At 46.6% G+C, this 12163-nt stretch overlaps 1 long non-coding RNA gene across 1 annotated transcript in view; it reads right to left on the bottom strand.

Annotated features, from left to right (window-relative positions):
- Positions 1-10087: 10087 nt before the first annotated feature.
- Positions 10088-12163, bottom strand: part of LOC106728393 — a 12394-nt gene continuing 10318 nt past the window's right edge. Inside the window, exons 2-3 of the long non-coding RNA XR_001364695.1 lie at positions 11290-11542; positions 10088-10318 (exon numbers count right to left, since the gene is read on the bottom strand). This is a non-coding gene — a long non-coding RNA (uncharacterized LOC106728393). The remainder of the gene's footprint in view (positions 10319-11289; positions 11543-12163) is intronic.

The raw sequence follows: 12163 nt of genomic DNA, 5'->3' as shown, positions 1-12163 counted from the left end.
TTTTACTGATTTCAGAAAGGAAGGGAGAGAGAGAAACACCAATGATGAGAGAGAATCATTGACTGGCCACCTCCTGCACGCCCCCTACTGGGGATCGAGCCTGGAACCCGGGCATGTGCCTTTGACTAGAATTGAACCCTGGACCCTTCAGTCCACAGGCCGACGCTCTATCCACTGAGCCACACCGGCTAGGGCAAGCATCATCTTCTTAACCTTTAATCACATCTAACCCTACCTGGCAGTGACTGCTCCCTCTCTGAACTCCCCGGATGTTTTTCCTTTCCTTTTATATCAAGCCCGACTTCATGCTCCTAAGATCAGGAGCTGGGCCTCATTTTCTGCCCTCCATGGCCTGGCACTGATGCTCAGTGATAAATGAGTTCATGGCATTTCTTGGGCACACACAGCCTCGAGTGGTTAGCTGGGGGCCATAACGGGGCCGTGCCAGGATGCTAGGCGTGATCAGAGACCATGACTGTATTGTTCCTTTTCCCAAGAGGGATAGTGATAGGGATGTGACTTATGGGGTGTCTACAGGACCCCACCTGTCCAGACAAAAGGTCCAGAAAATGGACTCAGCTTTCTCTTTTCCATTCAGATGCTTTCCTTTCGGGTGGCCAAAGCCCGAGACAGCCGAATCCCTGGGCGCTCGACAGGCCTCCCTATTCCCAACTTTCCTAACCGTTTCCTTCCAAAACTCTGTCCAGATGAAAAATCCCTGAAGAGACTCAAGTGCTAACGCCGAACACATGAGTCCGAGAACAGAGATCTGGGTGGAAGCAAACAGCCGGCTGTTGCCAGGTACATGTTGTCAGATACACACATGCACACACAGCTCTCTCAGGCGGGCTGTGCGCAGAGCCTGCATTTCACACGGGCCATGTTCACCTTTCGGAGACCGTAACTGGTTTCGGAGAATCTCACTCGGATGAAGCCAGGGATCCTCCCTTTCTGCAGGATCCAGGAGAACTGGAAATGTTCTGGGAGCAATGTGGGTTTCCAATGAAGCCCAGTGCAGGCTTTTGATCTATCTAGGGCACTGCGCACGCATGTGCAATCCTACTGAATCGCCGGGCTGAACTGAAACACGCCCCTCACGTACCGAGCCTGGATTTACGATTTTGCTTTGGGACACACACACGTCTTCGGAGTTTTCTGTGCACACACAACACATGGAGGGGTGAAGTGGGAGCCCTGTGATCTTTCTGAGGCTCACACCCAAGTGTGGCCTTGGCAGCTTCGGGGCCATTGTCATATTTTCAACAAGCGATCGCTGTTCTCGAGCGGCCTATAAAAATGTTTCCCTGAACTCATTGTGAATTGCAACAGGAGGAAACACTCCATCACGGGAAAGTGACACTAATGTATTCTATTAGATTTTCTTATCATGTTAAAGAGCGTATTAAAAGGAAATGTTTGGAGAAGGGATGCCATAACGTGGTATGATGGATTGAGAATTCCTAATTTGGAAAAAATGTGCTAAGACGACATGATTGATGGGAGTGACCTACTTTATTTTATAGGAAAGTATGAGTTGCCTCGGGCTCATGGGTACACATATTTGGAAAAAGTTGTTTTTTTTCCACATTAAGTTTTTATTAACATTTTCAAAAAGAGCAGAAACACCATAGAAGGATATAAGCTGTGACTTGTCAATGCAGATGTGTTTGCCGTCATTTGCTGCTTAGAAAAACGTGTCCCCTGGCGGGAAGGGCTCCTGAATCGGGGGTTTCTTGCCCAGGGGACACCTGACAGGGAAAAATATGACGCCCTTTTCACTGATAAAAAATGACAGGGGAGAGTGGGTTTTGTTGTTGTTGGTTTGTTTTTAAAGCACAAGTAGATCTTCTGCTACTTGGAGGTGTCACTCTCTAAGAATGATTAACATTTCATGGAGGGCCCCCCCCCGCCCCCCGCCACCGTTAGGCCGCAGAGAGCAAACGATGGAGGCCGAGTTAACCGTTTTATTTCTACATTAGACGTGGCGGCCCGAAGCTGAGGGTCTGAAGCCAGGAACTCTTGGGGTTCATCCCAGGAAGCAGAAACTGCAGAGGCTCCGGCAGAGGGTGGGGGGCTGCCCAAATATTCTGTTACCATGAAAAGGATGTTGCCAGTGAGTTGAAGAACTTCAGAAATGCCTATGATGATGTTGATTGAAGAAAGTAGAATGTGAAGAAGAAATGTGCATTAAAAAGTGGAGGGGGAAGAATAAATTGGCATGAGTTTTCTGGAGGGAAATGTGTCCATTTGTCCCCAAAGCCTTAGATTTCTGCATGCCTTTGGACCCCAAAATTCCACTTCTAGAAATTTCTCCTAAAGAAATAGCCACAAATATTTGCAAAGATTTAGGTAATAAGATGTTCATTATAGGTTTATAATATTAAAGAGTAGACTCAAACTAATTGCCTGAAGTTAAGGATTGCTTGAATAAATTCATACATTTAATACAGCTGTTAGAATGATAACATAAACTCATAATGTGGAAACGATTTATGGTTTATTAAGTAGGAAATGTGGGTTAGAAAACATGCATAGTATGATGCTATTTCAACAGCCATAAATACATATAGTCTACTTCAGTAGATATTGTTATATACAATGATACTCTTCTTAAATATTTATAAGTATGCATATTATATATTTTTTCCCAAAATGTTAAGAACAACTATTTCTAAAGAGTAGATTTTACAATTACTGTTTGTTTCCTTTGGTGTGTCTTCATTTTCTATAATAGACACTCTTTACTTCGGTAATAAGTAAAGCAGTTTTTACATGGAAAATGCAAGAGACTCAAGTGATTACCTAATCGAAACAATAAGAGAGTTCACAAAGATTCCCAGATGCAAACTAAATAGTTTTCTCATCTAATAGTAATAACAAATTGACAATATAAAATGAAAAATTATTGCATTCACTATAGCAAAAACAAAACAAAGCATAAATCACTCACAAAACTGAAAATACAATGACTAATTCATGCAAGAAATATCTAAAACTTTCGTAGAAGCAAATATTGCAGCATATTAAAGAAACGCGAAACAAAGTGAATTCTTGCATTCTAAATCACTCACAAAACTGAAAATACAATGACTAATTCGTGCAAGAAATATCTAAAACTTGCGTAGAAGCAAATATTGCAGCATATTAAAGAAACGCAAAGTGAATTCTTGCATTTTTGCTTGGGATGACTACGTATTGGGGAGATTTCACTTCTCCTCCAAATTCATTTATAAGTTTCATGCAATCCCAGTACATTTTCTGATGAGCAAAACCGGCAAGTTGAAGGACCTAGGTAAGCTTTCCCGTGTCAGTTCTCAGGCTGGTGGCCTTCGACTTTCCCACCAGCACATCCCACTCTGAATCCTCAGCCCGGGGCCTCTGGACCCTAGTGAGGTGAGGTCCAGCCCAGCAAGCACCAGGCAGTGCTGGGGACAGACCTCGCCAGGGACGGCCACGGCCACGGGGCCAGCCTGGGAGCTCGTCAGGGGAGGGCTGGGCCATGAACACACACACACACACACACACACGCACGCACACGCACACACGCACACACACAAAACCCGGCAAGTTGGTTCTAAATATTATCTAAGAAAATAGGCACATCCGAATTGGCAATTTTTATAAAACAAAACAAAAAAATAAATAAATAAAATGAGAGGGCACTTGCCCTACTGGCTTTTAAAAGATATTACAATGTCAGAGTAATTAATCATTATGATAATGTTGTAGGAATACCAAATAAATTAATTAATAAAATAGAATGTAAGCTAGGATAAAATAGCTTAATGGGGAATAAGAGGTATATGTGGGGATCTAGTAGGTGATAAAGGCTATACTCTCATCCGCGGAGAAGAGCTACATTGTTCCATAAACAGTGTTGGAATAATTTTTTATCCATTTGGAGGGGGGGAAAGTGGATTTCCACCCCATGCCCCATTCACAGAAAATATTTCAAATGTATTAAAGATGCACACATTTAAAAAATTATAAAAGTTGCCAAAGAACCTAAAGAATAATAATTTCATCATCTGGGGAAAGAGATCTTTCTTAAAAAGAGATAAAAACCTCAGAGTCCATAAAGGAAAAAGTTTATCACTTTTGCCTGCATAAGTATTTAAACTGTTGAGATGGTAAACACACACTCTCCACAGATGACAAACTAGGGGAAAATGTAACTTGTATGACAAGCAATCCACCAAGGGCTTTACTATGTAAAGTGTGATTTTAAAATAAGAAAAAGGCCATCATTCCAATAGAAAAATTGGGAAGACACGAGCAAGTTTTACACAGAAAAACTACAACTAGCCACTAAACACACACATACACACACAGAAGAGATGCTCAACCTCAGTAATAATCAGTTTAAAATCAGAAAAAAAAATTTCATTTTCATTCATCGCCATCGACATTTTAAAAAGGAATGATAGCATTCACCTATTGAGGGTGTGAAGACGTATTTTTGTTCAGCTATTCCAGTTCAGGGGAGTTACTCTGTGGAAATAGTCACAAGATGTCCCACTGGATGCTGGAATACTATGCAGTCAGTTGAAGGAGGAGGCAGACGTCTACCCCGACAAAGGGGAAGTCTGGGAGACAGTGTACCCTTACAATGCACTAGAGGCCTGGTGCACAACATTCGTGCACTGGGGAGGTGGGGAGGGTGGTCCCTCAGCCCAGCGTCAGCTGGCTTCTGGCTGAGCAGCGCTCCCCCTGTGGGAGCGCACTGACCACCAGTGAGCAGCTCCTGCATTGAGTGTCTGCCCCCTGGTGGTCAGTGTGTGTCATAGCGACCGGTTGTTCTGCAGTTCAGTCGATTTGCATATTACTCTTTTATTATATAAGATTGGAAGCAGGGGGCTACTTGTATATTGAAAAGAATGTCACAGTGGGCTGTCAATGGTGGTAGGGTGGGGGGGCACCTTCTCTGACTTTTTCCTCTTCTGTCACATTTACATCTTTGATGATCATGTGTGATTTGTATAATAAAAGACAATGCACATCTGACGGATGTGCTGGAGGAGGCAGGTGACCTGCCCAAGGTTGACAGCTCATGAGCACCAGAGGCTCCGGGTCTCCTGATGCCATGGCTCCCGCTGCCCCCAAAGAGTCCCTCCTCCAAAGAAGCCCTGAGCTTACCACTTGCTGCCACCTGTGGGGTTGTGACTCCATCCCCCGCACTCTTGGCTGGGAGCGGCCCACATACAAGGCATTGGCAGCAGTGGTGGGGCCTCCCCAGCCCCATCTCCAGGGGCTGCTAGCCAGTACCTGTGTCAGCTTGTCCGCTTGCCTAGGGATGGGGAGGGGATCTTGGGAGGGAATCCACCCACCCACCCTCAGTCCCTGGAAGCCAGCTTCCCTTGCTGGAGATTGGCCTTGACCAAGGGCACTGTGGAGTTTTCGCCATCGTCAGGATGACTTCCGACCCCTGGCTCCTGCCTTGGTGTCTGGCATGCCTCGTCTCCTCCCACAGCGTTTGCTCCTTGGCAGCTAAGGCTGGTTGGGCTGATTCTTGGGGGGCCCCTGGGAAGGGCACAGATCTGAGCGTTCTCAGAGGGTATCATCCTGCCCAGGAAAGTCTTCTAAGCTCCAAAGCCATACAAGGCATACGTTTGCCTGGTTCACACGGTGCTCCCACAGTCTAGCTAAGTGCCTGGCACACAGCAGTTGCTCAATAAAAGTTTGCCAAATCAGTGGATGGGCTGTGAGAACCCAGGTGCCATCTCCAGTCCTTCTAGAGCTCACTCTGACCCGGGGCGGTCCCTGTCCCCACCCCTGAGACTCTTGTCCTACTGTAACATGATGTGCGTCCGTCTCTAGGACCTGAAGTGACCCAGCCCCTGGAGGGACCACCAGCCTTATTTTCAGAACAAGGGGCTGGGAGAAGAGGCCAGCTTTATCTAAGGGATGTAGAGCAAGTGGCTGCAGAGACGTGCAGGGGGATCTCCACACTTCTGCTCTCGGGCCACCTTTCTAGCAGTTTCACCAGCTTCCACATCCCCAAGGATTTGACTCCACCATGGCTCCTAAGGCCAGGGACCTTGCTCTTCTGCTTCTCCGTCCAGCACGTGGCGGGATGCACGTGAAGAGATGCGGTTTCCTCCTGTAACAACTTGCCACAATAAAAATCAGAGCTTTAGGTTGATAATGATGTGATGGGCCATAAAGTTCCTCCACGGGAGACCTGGGGGCTGAGAAGACTTGCCCAAGGTCACCGAGAGACAACAGCAGACATTCGGCCAGGATGCAGGAGCTGGTCTGTCTGCAGAGGTCAGCCAACGCGAGGGCCAGCTCGCATGACTCGGCTTGGGAACCAGAGGGACCCTGTTGGGAGCCACCCATCACATACCAGAACCCCCGCATGGGCTCAGCCAGAGCCCAATTACTGCTGGGAGAGGCATGATGCTCTCGTAATGAAGTCATATCTATCGCAAGGATCCTGAAGCGACTTAACTGTGAAATAATTACATGTGCCTCAGAACTAGGAGATCAAGGATTCCTATCCAACATCCCGTGATGCTCTTAAAAATAGGTTTCACTATAAACTGCAGGTGGGGTGGGGAGAGGCAAGATTTCCGAGCCAGGACACCGTGTTTTAATTCCACCTTTTATGTTTTGGCATCATCTCCTCTGTGCGTATACATCTCTCTGTAGACATTAAAACAACATTAAAGGAGATTAGAAGAGTAAGGACTGTCATCCATACTCGGAGTGCTATAACTCAATTGCACCCACATGCGTGTGTCTCCTTGTTTAATTACACACGCAAGGCGTAAATGCACGCTCGCTGTCAGAGATGAACACTGTGGTCCGCAAAAGTGTGAGGCCCACACCATCCCTCTGAGTTCTTCTGTCTGCCCCCAACATAGTGTATCTTTCCAGGACTTCTCTCTGGTTTAGATCTAAGTATTCATGTGTAACTATATATTAGTGTGTGACTAAAACACACGAGCAGGTAGTATTTATTTTAAATATTAATGGGATCATATTATGTATTGTTCTGGAATTCGTTTTTCTCCTCCTTTTAACAGGTCTTAAAGACCTTTCCATGATACTAAAAATGGAGCCACCTCCATTTTTTTTTTTAAATAGCTGTTCAGTTTTCTGTATAGCATCGTAATGATTTTATATCAGTCTCCCATTAAGGGACATTTAGTTCACTTCCAATTTTTCAATGTTACAAATAGTGGATACACACACACACACACACACACAATCTTAAGCTTCCTGCCTCTCTCAATTGGCTGATGACTCTTTAAAATATATATATATATAATTTCAGAGAGGAAGGGAGAAGGAGAGAAATGGAAGCATCAATTATAACAGAAAATCATTGGCTGCCCCCTGCACACTCTACACTGGGGATCAAGCCCGAAACCCTGGCATGTGCCCTGACTGGGAATCGAACCATGACCTCCTGGCTCATAGGGCGATGCTCAACCACTGAGCCACACCAGCCGGGCCTGATGAATCTTTTTATTTATGTCAGCAGACGTCCTACTGGGGAATGCCAGCTCCGCAGGACAGAGGTTGTGTCTGTTCTCTTCACCGCTCCGTGCCAGAACAGTGCCTGCTCAGCGTACGTGCACAGTAAATATTGGTTGAATGACTACTTGGTCAGCAAGGGGAGAACATAGCTGAAAACCATTCTAGCGATGCATGCTTGTCTGAAGCCTGCACTTTACAGAGGAGTTTCTATACCCTCATCGAATTCTATCCTCAGAACAATGGTGTGAGGTTATTAGATCCCGCATCGTTATTACCCCCGACTCACTGGTGAGAACAGCATCAGGAGGGAAAAACGGGAGAGTTTATGTCTGGGCACGTTAAATAGCAGTTGTCTAGTTTCCCAACTAGTCCTCCAAGGCAAGGACCGTAATCCACTAAATCTTTAACCCTGTTAATTGCAGGTCAATTGCAAATTTCCTTACAAATGGTAAATGCACAAAACGGGCTGAATGAATGAGTCTGTGGCTTTAGGTGGTCCGATACCTCTGGGGGCACAGGGCCTCCTCCCCACTCTGCTTTCGAGACAGCAACCGCACGGTCCCCAGTCACCTCCACCACGTGGTGACCCGTGTGGAGAATGGCCTTTTTTTTCTTCCCCAGGGGTTGAGTTATGCTTTTTCCTCTCTCACTGCTGGGTCAAACCACCTGTGACATTCCTTCTCCTACGTTTCTGTACCTTCTAAGTTTTCTTTCCTGTTCTCTTTGGAATTGCGAGTCTTGCCACCTCGACTCCCTTCAAATAAGGTGAAAAGTCAAAAACGAACAACCAGCCCCAAGCATGACGGAGAAGTCAAACTCATGCCCTGACCGCAGTGAAAAGGGAAGACGTGCAATTCCAAGTGGAATCAGATCGAGGGCCCTTCCCCTTCCATGGGCCCCATGACCCCTTAGGGTCTCTCTATAGGCCTTAATCTAATTCCTTATCCCATCAGCTCTCAGGGCTTCGAAAACGTGTTTGTTTTCCTTTGCCAACAAGCATTCACTCTATTTTTCTGTTTTATTAGAGCAACCTCGATCACAACACCTATATGATTTTATTGCACTTATTTATTTACAAGATAGTCTTTTCAACAGTGAGCTGCTTGAGGGAAAATATCATGAGGTACTTTTCATTTTTAAATCCCAAATGCCAATATAATGCCTGGCAGCAGAAAGCTGGTATATTGTTTTTTATGGGGGAGGGGGAGAGAGGAGATTTAGTTTCCTCCCATTTTTCCATGGCACGCAACCACAATAATTCAATACACTTATGTTCCTACCAAGCTTAAAATTCTGTATTTTATGAGTAGGCATGTAATAGATTTTTTGGGGAGGACAAATCTGGAACCTTGACCATTATTTATAACACGAGAGGCCTGGTGCACAAAATTTCGTGCACTGCGGGGCGGGGGGTGTGTCCCTCAGCCTGGCCTGCACCCTCTCGCAGTCCAGGACCTCTGGCTCCTTACTGCCTGCCTGCAGCAGAGGTGGGAGAGGTTCCCACCACCACTGCTACGCTCACCAGCCGTGAGCCTGGCTTCTGGCTGAGCGGCGCTCCCCCTGTGGGAGCGCACTGACCACCAGTTTCTTAAGAAAGAAACTTTTGGGGTATCATCTTTATGAAAGTTAAGACCTTTGATCATCCTTCCTGACTCAAGCTCAGATTCTTGTTAGGCTCCCAGGCACCCCCACCCCTATCAGAAAATGCAGTGCATTGAAAAAAAAGAGTCTGGCAGATGGTGAACCCCAGCAGGATCTTAAGATTGCATTGCCTTCTCAGGGACCAGCCCTCTTGGATTTAACAACAGGCCTGCAAAGGGTGTTGGGTGCTGGGAGAAGCTGGTGTTCTGGGGGTGGGGCTGGGTGGGGGGAAGCCTGGTATCTCTTTCTGTAAAATTCTAGGTATTGTGTGTGGCTTGTCTTTTCCTTCTTCTTTTTAGGTATTTTGCTATAATATTTGTTCAAGATTCTTTTTTTATTGAGATATAAAAATTTATAGTAAAACACATAGGTCTTAAGTCCAGTGAGTTTTGGCAGTTGTATACATCTGTGTTACCATCACCCAAGTCAAGATATAGAGCATTTTTAGCCTCCCCCTCCCCCCAAATTCCCTGGCTCACCCAGAGCCCTCTTTCCAGTCAATCCTCTCCCAGGGCAACCACTGTTCTGAATTCAGTCACAAGCTTCATATAAACAGAATCACACATAGCCTGTTTACCTTCCTTTATTTACTAGAACAATGATAACAAAAAGGTATAGACATAATCTAATTTCTTTTCTAAGATGTGGGAATTTAAGTGATCATTACTTTTTTCATATTTGGTCTAATATAAACAATAGATACATATAATTTTATAATAATGAGACAAAAATAAAGGTGGTTTTTTTTTTCATGGAGGGAGGGGATGTGGCTCTTGTGGAGAGTGAATAAGTGAGGGCAAGGCACTTGGTCCCATCAGCTCAAGGTCAAAGACTCCTCAAGGCATTTCCTGTCTGGATTCTTGGTTATACTTTTGGATATGGAACCCTTTGACCAAAGGATTTCTCCAACCTCAAGCTCTTCCCCTTGGATCTTAGCAAAGAAGAAACATCATCTAAAGCCAGGATTAAAAATTCTATTAAAATCATGAAAAAATACACATGATTAAACTTTAAACTTTTGATCCCACATTTGGGTTTTAGTGAGGTGCATAAGGCAAATGGTTATAGAGCAGAATCTACAATTGCAGATAAAATCTACATATACTCTATGGTCTCTGACTATCATGTGAACACAGATAAGGGGCAACTTCTTGTTCTGTTTCCTTTATGGCTCCGCCACACAGCTGGGTGCCTACATGGAGAAAGAATGGGTTATAAGAGAGGCATAAAGCGAAAGTTTTGAATCCTGAAATAATATTTGCAGAAACACTTTAAACAAAGAGAAAACAACCTAGCAATTTCACAACAGAAGGCAAGGCCTAACTCCGTTGGTTAAATGGTCCCATATGTGGTGTCTGCAGAGCCCGAAGGCTTCGAATGGGCCTGCCTGGGGCTGGTGCCAGGGCTCTGGGTGAGCTGGCTGGGCAGTGAACACATTGTTTAACCTCACTGAGCCCGTTTCTGCCTCTCTAATCTGGGGTATTAATGGCAATCTCCATCTCACTGGGTTGGTCGGAGAGGTGACGAAAGTGAAGTGTGAGCAAGGCCTTTGTAAACCATATACACTCCCTGATGCCAACTGTGTACGATCACTTCTGGATGGGAATAAATCCTAGGCTCTATATCCTACAGTTTTTGACTTTTGGGGGGACTTAGCAAAGTTTTATCTCTTGCTTCACCCTATGGACTCCAACTTCCTCACTGGGGCAAAGGAGGTATTTTAAAGGAAATAAGAGATGGGGGCATGGGGAGGGGGTGTTGGAGTCCGACAGACCTGGGTTGGAATCCAGATTCCCACACTTCCTAGCTGTGTGTGCGTGTGGCCTTGGGTGAACCCCTTAACATGTCAGAGCCTCGGTTTTCTCATCCAGAAAGTGGAAATGGACATACCTCAATGGGTGGCTGGGAGGACAGGATGAGATAGACCCTTGAACAGGCACGTAGCACAGTACCTGGGACAGGTGCCACCCATGATAGGAAAGGTGTGTCACTCATGCAAGATGCCCTGGGGACGAATGAGCACCTCGCTCCCAGGACCCCTCAGCATTAGCCCCTTAAAACCGGGATCATGGGGGCTCAGAGCAGGGGCAGAAATATGGAACTCCCACGCTAACACAATTAGAATAAAGTTTTCAGCCACTGGGCACAGGCAAGATGGATCACCTGGATGGGGAAAACACTGCAGACCGGCCAGATGTGCCAAGGCCGATCTGGGGGGGATGCACACCCACATGGTTGGCACTGGGATCCGCTCTGCGTCTGAAGGGCTTGGCATCCTGTGTGTGTTCAGATGCCTCCCTTGCAGCCAGGCCAGGAGGCTGCCGCCACTGGGGAAGGGGAGGGGTCGGCAGTTCGTCTTTGCAGAGAGTCTGGGAGCCCCATCCCTGGACAGGGCAGGGAGGGCGCAGCCTGCAATCTTCATCAAAGTCCACAAAAACCTTTAGCGGAGGCTGAGGATCCGACTAGATCAGGGGCGGGCTTGGGGTCTCGTTGAATCTGGGGTTTTGCTGCAAGTGGGGAGCCCAAACCGCTTGGTGAGGTTTTAGCCAAATTTCACTGCTTTGTTCTGCCAATGTTCCCCAGGTAGCCATTGGGAGGGGGGACTGCAAGAAATAAACAGCCCACAGCACCCTGGCGGTCTCCGGCCCCTCTTCCCCCTTCCCGAGGTCTTTCTTGCGCCCCTCCCCCACCCCAATTTCCCTTCCTGACTCCCAGGCCTCCGAAGCAGCGCCTTCTGTGTATCGGTTTGTAAAGTTAGGTTATTTCTCATTTCTGATCCTTTAGTGGGCCACACCTGACTTCGATCCCACCCCCCCTTTTCCTTTTTCCCTCCATAAGCTCTATCTCTATGCGGCTCCTGCCTTTTAAAGCAGCGATAGCGTAAGGACATCTGAAATCCCGACTTGGTTCTCCCGGCCCACCTGGCCCCTGCCGTCGCTGGAGCGCCCCGCTGCCGGCTCACTTTAGCTCTGGGTCGGTATTAGGAGCGGATTGGAGTTGGGACCCCCTGATCTGCAGGCGCTCCGAGCCCCGCGCA

The sequence above is a fragment of the Myotis brandtii genome, unplaced genomic scaffold, assembly GCF_000412655.1.
Source record: "Myotis brandtii unplaced genomic scaffold, ASM41265v1 scaffold604, whole genome shotgun sequence".
In the NCBI taxonomy this organism is placed as follows: domain Eukaryota; kingdom Metazoa; phylum Chordata; class Mammalia; order Chiroptera; family Vespertilionidae; genus Myotis; species Myotis brandtii.
This window is presented reverse-complemented; position numbering and strand designations above follow the sequence as displayed.